Here is an 18,138-nt window from a genome sequence, read left to right on the forward strand (position 1 = left end):
TGATACCGAGCAAAAGGTTAAATTTTTAGGAAGAAAAGCTAGAATTAAAGATGGGGAGGGAGTGTGGGCGCATTAAGTAGAGTTATCTCCCTGTGGCATGTTCAAAAAATTCTAAAATGGCTATCTTCAACGCGATGTCATAAAAACGTGTTTTTCCGCTGTAAAAAAAAAAAAAAAAAAGAAAAACTACTCAAATTAAAAAAAAAATTTTTTTTGAGATCTTCAATTCCACATGGATATGTACAATGTAAGCTTTTTTTCGATATTTTCATTTTTAATGTCTTCATTAAACTGTACAAGTGCCCTAATTAGTACCTACTTTAAATACTTTCTTTAACCCCCCCTCCCAAGTCATTATAATCTAACTAATCGTGATCATACACCAAAAATCATGTAAATTGATTGAGTAGTTTTATTTTTATGAAAAGATCAGTTTTAAGTAATTAATGGGAATTCGTAGGTATTACAATGATATGCAAGATTGGTTTTAAACTATTTCTGAAGAGTTATTTTAAGGGGGAGTTAACCGGTTATAAATTTGAGTTTTTTCAATGCACCCCCACTATTCCCATGTTAAGAATGGCTTTCTAAAATCTCGCAAGTTTGAATTATTTGAAGTTATCCAAACCAGTTGTCCTTCAAACTATTTGCATATTGGCGTCATGAGATTGCTGCTCACTGTTTAGCCATAAATTAGATTTTCTGGTTTTTAAAATAAAACTTTGGCGTTTCTGCATTTTTGAGATGAGGATTGGTTATCCATATTATTTGGATTCATCGGACTACTGTTCTCACCCAGAGTGTGATTTTCACAATGTTTCGGTTGATGTAACCTCCGATCTTCTTCATCTTGTCAAACTTGTGTATCTTGTCAAACTCTGGAATATTTCTGTCGAACTCAGGAATTTTGCTCTTGTTCCATCAGCCATGACTGGATAAAATGTCCTAAGTAATTCGCAATTGTATTTTTCGGTCGCCCTCACTGAGAATTGAACCTTCAACCTTTAGGAGAATATCACTTTTACAATCGATTTTTCCAAGTATTTTAACCACTACGCCATGGGTCCTTGTGGAAATTCCGTCCAAATTCCCGAGTTCGACAGGATATATCTGAAGAAGGTCGGAGGTTACATCGATCGAAACGTTGTGAAAATGACACTCAAGATAAGAACAGTAGTTCAATGAATCAAAATGATACGAAAAATAAAGCTAATTTAATCAAACGTGATTTTTTTAACATAATTTTTTTTTGTACAATATTTTCTTACCTTACCTTCGTCATATACAGATTTTTTTCTTTCTTTCTTTTTCGGGGGGGGGGGCGGTGAGTTATGGATTTTCACCCTTCCGTTTTTATTAATGAGGATGATTTTCAAAAAGCTAAACAATTTCTGTATCATTGCTATTCTCATCTTGGATATCAAACGTTTCGGACGATGTAACCCTTGGCTTTATCAGGTGTATCTTGTTGAACGCAGGAATCTATATGAAAGATCCGTCAACGTCTAGATTCTTTCTAACTCCAAAAATCTTTACAATGACTGCTTAAACAGGTTTTTCGGTGTAGCTGAAAACGAATATAGCATTTAGGAGTGGCGCAGCAAAATAGTTTTCATGATATGAAGAAATCACTTTTTCAAAAAGTGGGGATCACTTTTCTATACAAATTAAATGTAAAATAAGCACCCACTTTATGGCCACCTAGTGATAATTTTTTTTTTTTTTTTTGGGCTACCTGAAAGCTTTGTTTTGGTAAATTTTTGCTTACTTTTCACTTTAATAATCAACTTTTATAAAATGACGACTCTGATAGTTTTTCGAGTATGCTGAAAACGAATATCCCATTTAAATTTGCCACAAACAAGTAGTTCTCCGAATATTAAACAATGTTATTCTAGCAAATTTTTATTTACTTTCCACTTTTACAATCACTTTTATAAAATGACAAGTTTTCAGTTATGCTGAAAACAAATGCTACATTAAAACTTGCTGCAAACAAGTTTTCTTAATATTAAGCAATATAATTCCTTATGTTTTCAGTGGTGGCCACATGTATATGCTCAAGCGCATATATTTTTGATGGCGGTTCAAACTGCACTCTTTATTCAATTCGCGGAGGTAAATTGTTCTCGTCCTGTCAACCATGAAAAAATAGGAGTGTTAAGTAACAACAGATACCTTATTTGCTTGCGCAAAAAAAAAAAAAGAAAGTTTGTCTCTTTATTAAATTGTTAGATGAAAGTACGAAATAGTTACAAAGTTGCCTCCCCTTTCCATGTTAAGAATTGGGTTTCTAAAATGATAACATAATTTCAGCACGGTAACATATTATTTTTTAATTTCACAAGAAAAAAAATTTATTTTGGATAAAATAATAAAAATTAAGGTGCTTCTGCACTTATTGGACTGCGCCATTTTTTATAGTATTTTCATGTTAAATTAAAGTTTTACAGTATTTTTTTCTACTAAATTGTTAGGTGAAAGTACAAAATAGTTACAAAATGCCCTTCATGTTAGGCCCTGTCGGTGGGGCATTAGAATACACCGACTGCCCCCCTGCAGAGGGTAAAAGTCCCTCAATGGGGGTCCTGGATATGACCTTAAACTATATCCAGTGGTGAGGCCCCAGCTTGTGGGCTTTGGGGAGTGTGGAGCCACCCTTTAATTACCATTGCTCCCAGGTCCACTCTGACCCGGAGTGGTAGTACCTGTTAGGGTTTCAACTATGGGTTAAATAGAAACCGACTTGAAAACAACAAATGTATTCTACTAAAAAATTTTTCTTCAAAATCTTTGGATTATGCCGTAAAACAAAAACAACCAACCAACCAACAAACCCTCCATGTTAAGAATGGCTTTCTAAATAATAACGTTATTATTTCAGCACGGTTCAATATGTGCATAAGTACTAAAAATAAAAAAATTGTTGCAAAAAAGTAATTTTTAAAAAATGGTTTTTGTTAAGAAAGAATCAAAAAATCGATTTTATTTTTAAAGATCTGTTGTTTTTGCTTAAAACAACAGTACTTACTTGTCATGTCGAAAATAGTAATATATTAAAAAATTACGAAAATTCGTCGAGTAGAAATTTATTTATAGTTAAAAGTAATTTTTATGAAAAAGGGGGGAAAAATGGCATTTTCCCTAGATGTGAACACCTTGAAGATTGCAAATACGGGTACATACTTATCTTCCTTTTCGCTACTGTATTGGCTGACGTTTTGTTTTAGCCGATAACAATAGACTTTTTATATTTTTACTAAAAACACAATACAATTCTACTCAATGAATTTTTGTAATTTTTGGATATATTACTATTTTCGACACGATAATTAAGTAAGTATTGTTGTTTTTACTTAAAACCACATATTTTAAAGAATCGATTTGTCTTAACCAGCACCAAAATATCAGTAAATGCAAAAGTAACTAAAAAATTCTTTATAATCATTAAAAATGTTTTTATTTTGTTGTTTTTCTTATAAATAACTAGCGGTTCCTTGGGCCCTATGTACTGTTCATAACTTTATATGCATATGTATATATAAAAAAGTTTGAATATGTACTGTAATGCCTTTCAATATAATAGGATTCCTTAACTACCATAGAGAAAAGTTGGTAGAGACCACAGATGTCAAATTTTTTAAAACTTTGATCCCAATTTTGACCCCTTAACATTTATTGTTTTGGGCTCAAATAAAATTAAAATGTTTGCCCCATGTCCAAGTAACCTACATCTAAAATTTCAAGTGTTTAGACCCAAAATTGGCAGAGGAGTTTGGTAGAATCTGCAAAGATCAACTAATATCTATATATCAGTAAAAGTGAGAATGTGTGTGTGTGTGAGAGAGTGTGAGAGAGAGAGAGAGAGAGAGAGAGAGAGAGAGAGAGAGAGAGAGAGGAAACTTCTCAACCTATATACTCAACAAATGTTTGATCTACAGATTTGAAATTTGTTATATAAGATATTCAGACATGGAGAAAACTTTATAATCAGTTTTCATCTGGAAAAAGGGGCTGCTAAGGGATTAAAATGGAACAATTGGTATGTAGGGGTCATCAGATTTTTTCTGTTTGTCAACCGTTTCATGACTGCGCATGTGCAAACGCTCATACGACAGCTTCCTTAGATTAAAATCAGTAGGTTTGAAAACACTTTTTAAATCGTGTCAAGCTAGTCTAATGGTTATCCTACTTGATTACCTATCTTTAGGTTTTGGTTTCGATCTCAGCTAGAATATTGTTTTTTTTACTTACAAGAAGTGAATTGTTTAGAAAAAAACATGATACCCTCATGCACATGTTTCAGTTTCTTTCCATTTTTTTTTTTTACTTAATTTTTTTTTTTAAGGAATTTAACGGGGTTTGTATTATTATACTAATAGATTCAAAAAAAATTGTAAAAAAACAAATATATAACAAATAAATGTTATCAAAAGCAAGATAAGTTAATTTTCAACCTAACTGGATAATTTTTTTGTGTTTTTATTTAATGTAACATGTTTATTCAGCTTAAAAAACATACAGTATTTACCGATGTGTTGGAAAGTTCCAAATGGCGCCAAACTCTCTGCTGAACATGGTAAGTTTGGGAAAATGAGTTAAAAATAAAAAAATATACCAAATACTGTTAAAAACCCACCGAATATATGTCACAGTAATATATATTGAGCTAGTTTCTAACAGTATTTTGTATATCTTTATATTTTTAATTCATTTTCCCAAACTTACCATGTTCAGCAGAGAGTTCGGCGCCATTTTGAATTTTCCAATACATCGGTAAACACGGTATGTTTGTCGAGCTGAATAAACATGTTACATTAAATAAAAACACTAAAAAATTATCAAGTTGGGTAGAAAAATAACTTATCTTGCCTGTGATAACATTTATTTGTTATATATTTGTTTTTTGACAACTTTTTCGAATCTATGTGTACAGTAATACAAACCCATTTAACGTTACGTTTAATACCTACGGTATTTCTGTTTCTAATAAATAAGAAATCTGCATTAATTAAAATATAATATTTAAGCCTATTTTATGACCGGGCAATGCTGGGCGGCCTGCTACTATATCTATAAACTAGCGGGGGTACCCGGCGTTGCCCGAGTGTTTGTTTCCGGGACGGGGGGAGGGGAGTTTTAAAAAATGTTATGGTAGGTAAGTAGGAAGGATCAAACCCGGAGTCATGAGTAAAAGTAGGAAAATAAAGTGTGAAAAAAAAAAACAAAAAAAAAACATCTGCAACGTTAACAGTTCGGCCACCAAGAAAAGTCCATTCCAGTTGTTTAGGAAAAAAAAAAAAAAAAAAAAAAAACGACTACGGTAGGTCGGCGCGAACGTGAAAATATAATGTGAATTATCTAGCACGCTAACCACTACGCCACAGAGCACTGCAGCTTAGTTTAGTGATTTTAAATAACTTCACATGAAAGAACTACGAAGCCAAACCGGTGTTCTCTTCTCAACTGTTCCTTGTGAACGATCCCCAAACGGTGTTAAGTGGTGGCAGAGGGAGGAGGAATTTATTAGAGAGAAAATATTTTACCACTTCCATTGATCTTAACCGATTTTGGCCGTGACTTCTCAGCAGAAAAAGTAAAGAAATCTAAGATTATCGAGGAATTTGAGAAATAATAAGCCTATAACACACCTCAGATATTGTTCTGTCGTTTGTGCCTATTATATTTGCATGAAATATCTTGATTTTTAATCCTATTAAGGTCAAAATCCGACGGGAAAAAATGAGTTCATTTTATTTATATAGAGCTGTGAGAATGTGTGAGGACACTTCTCAACCTATATACTCAGCGAATCTTTGATCTACAGACTTGAAATTTGGTATATAGGGTATTCAGATATGTAGAAAACTTTTTAATCAGTTTTTATCCAGAAAAAAAAAGGGTTGCTAAAGGGTAAAAATTAAAAAATTGGTATGTTGAAGGGGGGGGGGTCATCATAATTTAATCTTTTTGTCAACTGTTTCACGAATGCACATGCGTGAATCGTTCAAATGCAGATTCGTTGTGTTAAGAATAAGTAGATTTGAAAACACTTTTTAAAGAATGTGTCAAGCTGGTTTAATGGTCATGATACTTGACTTACTGTCTTTATGATTTGGTTTCAATCTTAACTTGAATCCATCAGCAAGGATAAATTCAAGACAACTGGAAACAATGCAGAGATAAGCAGAGAGTACATACAGCACATAGAATTCCAAAATGGTCACCCATTTTAGTACTCACCAAGCTCAGTGTTGCTTAACTTCGGTGATCTAACAGGAACCGGTGTGTCAAAGCGATTATGTTGTATAATATATATATATATATTTTGGGTCTAAACACTTGAAATTTTAGATGTAGGTTACTTGGACATGGGGCAAACATTTTAATTTTATTTGAGCCTAAAACAATAAATGTTAAGGGGTCAAAATTGGGGTCAAATTTTAAAAAAATGTGATGTCTGCAGTCTCTACCAACTTTTCTCTATTGTAGTTATGGACGCCTATCATATAGAAAAGGCATTACCGTACATATGCACACTTTTTAATATATACATATGCACATAAAGTTATGAACAGTACATAGGGCCTGAGCAAAGCCAGGCGTAACTGCTAGTATATATATAAAAAAGTGAAATTGTCTGTTGTGTGTGTACATTTCCCTACCAAACAACTCTGTAAATTTTCAGTCTACAGACTCAAGATTTGACATAAGGGGTATTGAGATTTGTGAAAGTCTTTTTAATCAGTTTTCGGCAAGAAATTTGGCTATCAAGAGGCCAAAGTTCAACAATTTGACCTTTAAAAACTCTACCAAACTCCTCAGCCAATTTTTGATCTAAACACTTGAAATTTTAGATATAGGTTACTTGGACATGGATCAAACCTTTTAACTTGATTTGAGTCCAAAACAATAAATGTTAAGGGGGTTTAAATTGGGGACAAAGTTTTAAAAAATTGGACCTCTGTGGTCTCTACCAAATTACTTAGCCAATTTATGGTCTAAACATTTGAAATTTTACATAAAGTGTATTCAGACATAGAGCAAGCTTTTTAATCATTTTTGGCCAAAAATTTGGCTGCTAAGAGGTCAAAGTTGAAAGAGTTGACTTTTGCAGACTTTACTAAACTCCTCCGCCAATTTTGAGTCTAAACACTTGAAATTTTAGATGTAGGTTACCGAGATATGAGCGAAACTTTTTAATATATATATATATATATATATATATATATATATATATATATGAACAAATGATTAATAAAACATGTTAAAAGACATCTTGAAAAAGAGTTAAAAACATATTTAATTTTAAAAAAGGAAGCACAAGATAAGTGGATAGTCCTTAATCCGCGGAGTTTCGAAGAAATACTCTCCTTCTCATCAGAGGGCAGGAATTAGCAAAATGCAGGATCGGATTTTGCATATAAAAGTATTTAATGAAACTACAAGTAAGTCACAGATCTTACTTGGTTAAAAAAAAAGGGTGAGGTAAGGGGAATAGGAGGTAAAAGAAAAATGATAAAAAGATAAAAAATGATAATATATATATATATATATATATATATATATGCACATACAGTTATGAACAGTACATAGGGCCAGAGTAAAGCTGAACTGCTAGCATATATATATATATATATATATATTTATATATATATTTATATATATATATATATATATATATATTTTAAAAAAAAAGTGTAAGCGTCTTTAATACATGACGGTTGGATTGTGTTTACGTTTGATTCGTCGTCGATTTTATTTGTGAAATAATGTGTGAAATTGTCCACATCATCATCATTTTCTACTTCAAAAGTGAATCGTGCCCATCACCATCATCGTCGTCCTGATCATTGAGTATTTAAGACTTTTGGAATGTTCCTTCATGTGTATTATGTGTATGTATATGTGTATTTGTGTGCTACTATGTGTGTATGTTTGCATGTGTGTTGGCATAGATCTGTATGTATGCATGTGTTTATTTCCATGTGTGTGTGGGGTGGAGAAGGTTCTCGTAAGACATGGTGAAGGCAACCCCTCTAGGAGAAGCAAATCTCTGATTTAAAAAAACCACAAAGTGGGAGACCAGTACCCGCATTAAGCTGGTCTGCAGTTTGATTTGTTGCTGGCTATCTTGCTCTTGCTTGTTGCTGGATGTCAACATTTTGAACCGAGAGAGAGATTTAGCTGTCGTACAAAGCTAAAACTCTGTAACATCATCTTTGTATAGATACTCCCTCAGGCATTTGTCTATTAAAAAAAGAAGTCCTGTGGTGATAAAAAAGCTGTGATGTGTGTATGCCTGAAATGCTGGATGTATGTAACAATTAATCTGCTATCATTATACATTATATGTATCTATGTATATATATGTGTATGTATATTTATGTGTGTATATGTATTTATATCTATGTGTATATGTATGTATATGTGTCTGTGTGTATATATGTGTGTGTATGTATATACATTTATGTATGTTTGTATGCATGTATGTGTGTAAATGCATATATGTGTTTATGTGTATGTATGCACATATATGTGTATGTATGCATGTGTGTATGTATATGTATATGTGCATCTATGTGTGTATGTGTATGAATGCATATATATGTATGTGTATGTATATGTAGGTAAGTGTATGTATATATATGTGCATATGTGTATGTATATGTATGTGTATGTGTAAGTATATGTGCGTATGTATTTGTATATGTGTGTATATGTGGATGTATATGTATGTATATGTGTATGTATGCATGTGGGTATATATGTGTATGTTTGTGTATTATGCATTGTGTATGTATATAGGTATATATGAGCGTATGCTTTATAGATATGTATGTATGTATGCATGTATATATTTATATGTATGTATGCCAATGACCGTCTTGTGTATGTTTGCATGTGTGTGTGTATGTATATGTATGTGTGCGTATTATGTATTGTGTATGTATGCATGTATATATGTGTGTGATATGTGTACATATGTATGTGTGAGTGTATATATATGTATGTATACCAATGACCATCTTCAGTGTCATGTCTACTTGAGCATGTGAATTCGCCGGCAGGACTAAATGTCATTTTCGGGCTCATGAACTTCCAGTGTCTGAGGGAGTGGAACTCGTCTGACAAGACGTTGCAATCATCATGTTTACAGATATGTATGTGTGTATATATGTATATTTGCATTTATATATATGTATGTATGCCATTGATCGTCTTGTGTATGTATATGTATGTGTATTATGTATTGTGTATGTATGTATGCATATATGTGAGTTATATGTATGTGTATATATGTATGTATATGTGCATGTATATATATGTATGTATACTAATGACCGTCTTGTGTATGTTTATGTATGTATATGTATTATGTATTGTGTATGTATGTATGCATATATGTGTGTTATATGTATGTGTGTATGTGTATACATGTGTATGTGTGCATGTATATATATGTATGTATACTAATGACCGTCTTCAGTGTCATGTCTGTTTGAGTGTGTGAATTTTGCCAGCAGGACTAAAGTCATTTTCGGCTCATTGACTTTCAGTGCCTGAGGGAGTGGCACTCGTCTGACAAGACGTTGCAATCATCATATATATTTATATATTCGCCATTAACTCGAAGAGCTTAGTGTAACAATTAGCCTGATGATTTTTTCCCAGGAAAATACATAAATATGTCTGTATAACTTAATGTTATAATTGTAGTTTTGCAAGTTTCACACAAAGTTAATTTATATGTCTGGTAGTGTTCTTTATCTGATAAGTATTAAAAATCGAAAAAAATCCCATCCCAAAATTCGTTTTTTTCTTGTAAGTAAAAAGAATAATTTTTTACAGGAAAATATTTTATGTTACACCAGCAAGGAAGATAATAAAATCTTAGCAAATGATTTCTATTTAAAAAAAACAACTGATAATTAACATCTTGAGATATAGTTGAGTGGTAGATCATTCGACTACAGGCGCTATTTTGCTTTTCAGCACAATTATTGAAAATAGTTTTTTTTAGTAGTTGTGCTGAAAAACAAAATAGCGTCGATTCGCAGCTGAACATTTTGCTAAGTAATTTTCATTTCCTCTGATGATATGAGCCATTGTTGAAAATCCATGGATTAAGGAAATTAAAATAACCCCTTCTATATATCCCTTTGTCAAGCAATAAATTCTTAAATCGAATATATGTCTCTATATTTTGTTTTTTCAGAATTTAAAATTGAACCACAAAACTTATATATATATATATATATATATATATATATATATATATATATATATATATATATATATACACATACATACATATATATATATACTAGCAAAAGTACCCATCGTTGACTGGGTTCAAAAACAACCTACAGAAAATGGACTCAGATTTATGAAAGTATGATAGGTTATGAAAAGGAAGGGTTGTAAAGAGATTACTTCGAATATGGGGGTATCAAAACCAAATCAAAATATGATGAAAGTAAAAATAAAATAGATAAACTCCATAATTTATTATACCATACCTGTTCACACTGAAACACTTATCACAATATTCTGTGGATCTATATTAAAAAACCCTTGTTAAACTTTGTGACATATTTCCATTCCATGGAGGTCAGGCGTGAACGAACACCCCATAATTTTATTATACCATATTTCTTCAAACTGAAACATAATTATCAAAGTATACTTACGCAGATAGATATGAAAAGTCTTTATTAAAGTGTGTGCCTATTTCCATTCTATGGAGGCCAGGCACGAACGCAGACCCCACAATTTTATTATACCATCCCTATTTAATTTAAAACATACTTATCAAAGTATTATGTACATCTATATCAAAAACACTTGTAAACGTTTTTTTTTAATTTTTAATTTTTTTAATTCCATATTTTGTGGACCAGGCGCGAACGCAGACCCCACAATTTTAATGAACCACCGTTCTGCCAGATCAAACATACCCATTCCCGTGTCTCGATACATCTTCTATCATTATATGTAATCAGTTTTTTAAAATAGTCAACCATATAGGAGTCTATTCGTGACCAGACACACAAACACACACAGCTTTATATTATAGATATATATTATATATATATATATATATATATATAATATATATATTATATATATATATATATAATATATATATTATATATAATATATATATCAATTATATATATATATATATATTATATATATATAATATATATATCAATTATATATCTATAATATAAAGCTACTACAACTTTTTTTGTTTCCGGGGTTCCTTACTACCTCACCTTGACACACCCTGGCAACGCCGGGTACCCCATCCCCCAGTTCAGAATAAGGATATATTGCTATATTTTTATATATCAGTGTGTCGTCATTCTTTTGTACAATGCAGAAATACAAGATATGAATTTGGTTTCTCAGCAAAAAGATATAAATTTGTAATATCATTAGAAAAAAAAAATTATTTGAAAATTACTATCTACGAGGAATGAATCAACAAAAAAATGGAGGCATAATGAATCAACAAAAAAATGGTTTTTGTAATTATTTTTTAGATTATCATTGTGACTTTTATATTTTGTGCTACCATCCCAATATACTGTTGCTATTTTAATCATTTATAAATTTTTATCAATCTAATATATAAAAGGCTATATGTCTGTCTGTGCGTCTGTCTCCATATTTTCAAACTCTATCTCTTCCGAAACTAAAAGTCACAGAGCTGTGCTAGGGGTCTCAAATGACGGGCCGTTCTTTTATGGGTCTTTAGCGGATTAAAATTGTTTTTAAGTGGTCAAATGACTCGAAAGGGGGTCAAAATTGAAAAAAAAAAATCGTTATACATTTTGTACATTCATCTTTGTTTATTTTTAATTCTTAATTTTTAATCAGTTCATATGTGTTTCACCTTGGTAGAGTGGTAACATCACCAGATTTCAATGCTAGAGTTTTGGTTTCGAATCTAGGTGATGGCACCTACATACTTTTTTTTTTTTTTACTTTTGAAATCACGACTCTATAATAATATACAAAATATGGACAAATTAAAATATCATATTTAAGTGTATTTTAATAGATTTTTATCAATCTAATATATAAAAGACTAGCCTGGGTGCCCGGCGTTGCCTGGGTGTGTGTGTTGAGCAAAAGAGAAAAAAAAGTGGTAGTAGGCAGGCAGGGTCGAACCTATACCGCAAAGGAGGAAAAGAACATAAAAAAAAAAATGTGATGTATTTGCTGTTGCGCCCATCGCCAAACCGGAAGTGATGCAGGTTTAAATTAAGGCTAGACAATCGAAAAGAGGCAATAACTTTCAAAAATATCGAAAAAAAGCGACCCCCTCCCTGTAGAAAAGTGCCTAGTTGAGGGTGAAAGAATTAATGTTTTTGGCCAATTTTTCAATATTTGTCGTCCGAAGGGTCGAGCTTCAAAATGATACCGGCCTTGTGAAAATCTGTCGCCTCTGTCAAAAGTTTTAGGCAGACATAAGTACATACATACATACATACAAACATACATACAAACATACATACATACATACATTTAAACAGACAGATGAGATTTATATTATAGATAAGACTTAGACAATACAAAAAAAAAGAATTTTTAAAAATAAACATTTTAAAACATATCTACACACGCACATCACAATATTATATAAAAGAAACTTTGCCTGCGTGGCTGTCTGTTCATTCCCTATGGACTCGAAAATAGCTGGGCCGATATTTATGAAATTTCATGCGGAGGTACTTTATGTACCTTAGATTAGTTTTTTATTGGAATATCTTCAATAAGTATCGATAATCGAGATTCAAAATAATCCGATAACGGAAGAAACACACCCTTACACAGTCTGACATCACAAACGCATTTGAGAAGTTTTATGACCGCACAAGCAGAAAAGCCGGTATATAAAATCAACAGTAGGTTCTTTGATTTGACAGGGGCATGTTCAAAATGAATAGTTCAGTTTAAAGCACAATTGAACCATGATATTTGACTTTTTCATTTTAAACTTAAATTCAAACAACTATCACCACACAAGCAGTAAGGCCAAGCATATAAAATCAACAGTATGTTGTTTGATATAATCAAGGCGCATTCAAAACAAATGTTTCTGTTTAGAACACAATTAAAGCATGATACTTGACTTTTGTATTTTAAACTTTAATTCAAGCCAGTCTATATAAAAAATAATTTTATAAAATCAACAGTAGGTTCTCTGCAGTGCAATTGAAATGTAAACCACAATGTATTGTGGACTAAGACATTGCAGGGAGACATGCGAAGCTTCCTCCCAGTGCACAGAGATGGTTCCCAGCTAGAGCAGGCAGTCAATCCATTTGATTGAAAATTGGATGATTTAACTGATTTATTGTCTTAGTGTGAAATTATAATATGTACTAGCAGTATTACCCGACCTTGCTCGGGGGGCTTTGATGCTCTTTTTATGCTTTTTTTTTTTTTTTTTTTTTTTTTTTTACAGCACTTATCAAGGCCCGGAAGCCACTCAGGGATAAGGGTTATTGCAAGTACATTACGTTAGTGTGGAGATTTGATGAAGTGTTTACTTAGGGGGGGCGGTTCATTAGGAATTTGTTAACGTTGGACTTGAAGACATCCAAGTTGTAGTCCGGTGGGAAGCAGGCAGACAGAACAGAGTTCCACAGGCGTGCAGTTCTAAGAAAGAAGCTTTGTTCATGGAATCCGCGTTTTGATTTAGGCACAGATATAGAGTGGGGAAAATTTTTCACAGTGGATTCAGCTAGACGGGTGTTTTTTGTGAAAGATTGGCGAGGGGGAACCAGAGATTCGAGTTAGGACGAGCACCTGCCTTGGAAATAACGATAAAACAAGGATAGGCTCGCAACGTCTCTTCTGTGGGAGAGAGGTTGCAGGGTAGAGAAAAGGACATCCCCCACTAAGCCACGAAGTATATTTTGTACTCTGTCAAGGCAGGATAGGCTGTTTTTAGCAGCTCCTGCCCAGATATGGCAACAGTATTCCATCCTTGGACGTACTTGGCTTTTATATAGATAGAGAATTGCATCAGTAGTGAGATATCTTCTGGAGCGGTAGAAGGATCCCACCATCTTTCTAGCGACCTTGGCAACAGACTTGATGTACGTGTTCCATTTCAGATCAGGAGTAAAGGTCAAACCCAGAAGCTTGTCAAAAGCTGCTAAAAACAGCCTATCCTGCCTTGACAGAGTACAAAATAGACTTTGTGGCTTAGTGGGGGATGCCCTTTTCTCTACCCTGCAACCTCTCTCCCACAGAAGAGACGTTGCGAGCCTATCCTTGTTTTATCGTTATTTCCATGGCAGGTGCTCGTCCTAACTCGAATCTCTGGTCCCCCCTCGCCAATCTTTCACAAAAAACACCCGTCTAGCTGAATCCACTGTGAAAAATTTCCCCCACTCTGTATCTGTGCCTAAATCAAAACGCGGATTCCATGAACAAAGCTTCTTTCTTAGAACTGCACGCCTGTGGAACTCTGTTCCGTCTGCCTGCTTCCCACTGGACTACAACTTGGATGTCTTCAAGTCCAATGTTAACAAATTCCTAATGAACCGCCCCCTTAAGTAAACACTTCATCAAATCTCCACACTACCGTAATGTACTTGCAATAACCCTTGTCCCTGAGTGGCTTCCGCGCCTTGATAAGTGGTGATCACTCTGTAAAAAAAAAAAAAAAAAAAAAAACTAGAGTAGGCAATCAATCGATTTGATTGAAAAGTGGACGATTTCACCGATTTTGATAATAATGCAGATATAGGAGGGTTAAACATTCGTTGATCATCAATCAATTCCGGACAACGCCGAGTCCCCCTGCTAGTGGGTTAATAAACAAAGGACGCATTAAAATAAAATACTTGAATTTAATATCCATCTCCCTTTTTCTCCCCGCTCCTTCTTCCCTCTCTTATTTCTCCCCTTCCCCTTTCCTCTTTCCTCTCTCTCTCTTTTCATAATTTACGCAACCCACCTCCTCCCACTACTTCTCTTATCAATCACTCTTTACTCACCTTATTCAACTTTTGTGACCTCATCCGCTGTGCACGGACACAAACAAACAAGCAAGCATAATCCACAGAGTTGTATATAAATAAATAGATATATGCTTATAATCTCATACTAACGTCTATTCTTTTTTTTTTCTTCTTCTTTTTTAGAGTTTGATCTGCGGAAACATTCCAATCTCCTTGGCAGCCTTGAAATGCAGATAAGATATTTATTTAAGTGATGAGAGGTGAAAAAAAATTATGCTATTCACACAGAATCTGTACATTTCTCGTGTTATTATTTGATATAATGCGACGGGCAGCATTGGGTAACTCTGCTAGTTTGATATTCATCATAGTACAGAGAAACCAAAGGATTGACATACAGTAGAAGTCCAGCTAGCTACAAGTGAAGAGAATTTGAATTCTTTGAATTTTCGCCATTGTTTCCAACAGTCTTTTATTGGCTAAAACCTCCATCTTGGTTTTTTTTTCCCCAGTCAAATGAAACTACAACAACAAGCAAGGGAGATCACTCTAAGAACTGAACACAAAGAAAAGAAAAGTTTTTTATCTAAGGGGAGACAACTTAACACGAAACGGTATAAATGTTGGTCACATGATATGTTTTCTTGTTTTTTCTTTTTTCTTTAGGCTTTTTTTTTTTAATAGAAAGTGCTTGAGACAAGGCATGAAGTCACTTGATGCAACGAATTAAGAAGACTGAAAGATGATTGTTGCAATTCATTATTATGCAATTATTCCTGCGTATTCAAGAGAATTGTACATATGAAATTTTTTTTTTCTTTCTTATTTAACCCTTTTTTGCATCATGGTTGTTTCGCCACAACAAATCGAAAAATTGTCATAAATTATGTTTCTGAACTTTTGAGATAAGGATTAATTATTTATTGACTATGCAGACTATTGTTCTCATCTTAAGAGTTATTTTCACAATCACCATTTTTTTTTCTCCTCTTTTTCTTCCCTGAGCTTTCTTATTTATGTCTCGCCAGTAGAGTTAAAAGCATATCTTATTTTTCTTTTATTAATATTATTGGAATTTTTTCCTTTTTTCCTTGTACACATTTTTGTGAATTATTCAATGGATTTCTGCCTTTGGATTATTATGGACCATCTTCTTCCAATTACGGGATTTTTGGATTTTATTTGTGCAAATGGAAATTCAATTAACTTTCTTGAAGTTATACATTTGGATTTTACAGTCACTGGATTATTTATCTTCCACCAGACTATCCATTCATGTGTAATCACCTTTTTCTTCACCATATTCCCTCTGCTTCACGTTTTTTGTTTTCAAGTAAGATATTTGACTTACTTGTTGTTTCATCAAATACTTTTGCATGCAAAATCTGATCCCGCATTTTGCTAATTCCTCCCCTCTGATGAGAAGGAAAGTATTTCTTCGAAACTCCGCGGATTAAGGACTATCCACTTATCTAGTGTTTCCTTTTCAGATTAAATATGTTTTTAACTCATTTCAAAGTGTTTTTTAACATATATATATATAAAGAACAAGTAGTTAATAAAACATATTAAAAAACACTTTGAAAAAGAGTTAAAAACATATTTAATTTTAAAAAGGAAACACTAAATAAGTGGATAGTCCTTAATCCGCGGAGTTTCAAAGAAATACTTTCCTTCTCATCAGAGGGTAGGATTTAGCAAAATGCGGGATAGGATTTTACTTGCAAAAGTATTTGATGAAACTACAAGTAAGTCATAGATCTTACTTGGTAACAAATAGTGAAGCAGATGGAATAGGATGAAGAAAAAAGGTAATTTCACGTGAATGGATAGTCTGGTGAAGGGTAAAGTATCCAATGATGGTAAAATCCAAAAATGCAGAATCCAAGAAAGTTAGTTAAATTTCCATTCGCACAAGTAAAATCCAAGGGAATCGCGTAATTGGAAGATGATCCAAAGTAATCCAAAAAGCAGAAATCCGTGGAATAATTCACAAATAGGTACAAGGAAACGGGAACAAATTCCAATAATATTAATAAAAGAAAAATCAAATGTGCGTAAAAAAAATAAATAAACAATGGAAGAAATGTAAACTCGACTGTCGGGGTGAGGCTTAATTAACGATTGAACACGACAGAGTTATTCTTTTTTCCGATATTTCTGTATATCAAGCAGCCTTAATTTCAGCAGGCATATTATATAAAATGGCGCCTATAAGCAAAAGAAAAAGAAAACAACAACAATCGCTCTTGATGATAGTCGGATGCACCAATATAAAGCGCTTGAGAAGAATATGGCCGTACAACAACTTTTGGGCGCCATTTTATATAACATGCCTGCTGAAATTAAAAAGACTGCTTGGCAAATGGTAAAGATATCCAGAAAGATCGGAAATCGGAAAAAATAACTCTGTTGTGTTCAATCAGGCGTGTTTGAATATATATATATATATATGTATATATATATATATCAAGCGTGTTTATATATATATATATATATATATATATATATATATATATATATATATATAAAGTAATAGATGTCAGGATATTGTAGAATTAAATTCACAATATTTTATTCAAATACGAGAAACAGTGAGAAAAATTCCTTATTCCATGGAGTTTTAAAGATAGGCCCTTCTCCTCAGAGGAAAAAATATTAGCAAAAGGAATATATAGATAAAAATCAAATTTTGATGGTTAGTGCAATTTTTGGAAACATTAGTTATAAAAGTTTCTGAAGGAAAGTAAAAATTTATAGGAAAAAAAAAAATGTAAAAATTTATAGGAAAAAAAAAAAATACTCAGTAATGTCTAATAATTAGTGTTGCAGAAATCCAGTGAGAGTATAAGGTTCATATTGGGTAGATCCAATAAGAGAGTCAAAATGGTGTTCTTTGGAGTCTCTTTAAAAATATCCAGGGATGAAGAAAACAATGGCGTATTCTTGTAGATGAGTCTTGTGTTGAAGAGTGGGGGTAAAATCCATTCCATGGAAGATTAAGTTTAAAGCGTAGAGAAGCTGGTGAAGACTTAAATTTTTATTTCTTATTTTATTCAATTTTCACCCAAAACAAGACACAGTGCCACTTAAAAGTAGGGAGAGCTACTATCGGGAACATCAGCTGCAGGGGCATTATGAAGGGAGA

The 18,138-nt window shown here is 32.8% G+C and overlaps 1 protein-coding gene across 1 annotated transcript in view; it reads left to right on the top strand.

Moving 5' to 3' along the window:
- The window catches only part of LOC145259683 (uncharacterized), a 25,127-nt gene extending 9,502 nt beyond the window's left edge, over positions 1-15,625 (top strand). The window contains exon 2 of the mRNA XM_080117351.1: positions 15,174-15,625. The gene's annotated coding sequence lies outside the window, so the exon portion shown is untranslated. The remainder of the gene's footprint in view (positions 1-15,173) is intronic.
- The last annotated feature ends 2,513 nt before the right edge of the window (positions 15,626-18,138 follow it).

Source organism: Euprymna scolopes, chromosome 35, assembly GCF_053919585.1.
Source record: "Euprymna scolopes isolate OS-2025 chromosome 35, ASM5391958v1, whole genome shotgun sequence".
In the NCBI taxonomy this organism is placed as follows: domain Eukaryota; kingdom Metazoa; phylum Mollusca; class Cephalopoda; order Sepiida; family Sepiolidae; genus Euprymna; species Euprymna scolopes.